Here is a 619-nt window from a genome sequence, read left to right as displayed (position 1 = left end):
TATAAAATAATTTGTTTAATAAAAATTAATTCAATAATTAAAATTTATTAAAAACTAAACTGTTCTACTAAAAAATTGTTAGAAACAAATTTAAATATTACTCTGTATCTTTTGAAACCCAGCAAATTACATTGGACCACGTGTGGCAAATATGAATGCGGACTTCATCAATATTTAAGTGAGACACGAGTCACACGACAGAACCATGGAAAATTTATGTTACTTTTGTAAAATTAACAAGGAATATAAGAAATTGGAAAGTACAGGTATCAACATATTATCTGTCAATTTATTGTCAACAATAATTAATTATTATATTTTAAATATATATATAAAGAGACACATCCAGAAAATATATCTATAAAGACACTTCTATTAAACACAGTCATAAAATGACATTTTTATTAGACATATCCACGAAGACACTTCCATAAAACAGTTATAAATAAGAATTGGCAGCAATTGGCAGATATGCTGTTGGTAACGTAGCGGGACCGATAAAAAATTTGTTTCTTCAAACACCTTGTCGGATTTATATTTCCAATTTCAAACTCATTTTAGTGACCTTATTTTAATTTTTGTTTTTGTATGTTATCTGTGGAGTTCGAATATGAAACAC

This window comes from Arachis ipaensis, chromosome B02, assembly GCF_000816755.2.
Source record: "Arachis ipaensis cultivar K30076 chromosome B02, Araip1.1, whole genome shotgun sequence".
In the NCBI taxonomy this organism is placed as follows: Eukaryota; Viridiplantae; Streptophyta; class Magnoliopsida; order Fabales; family Fabaceae; genus Arachis; species Arachis ipaensis.
This window is presented reverse-complemented; position numbering follows the sequence as displayed.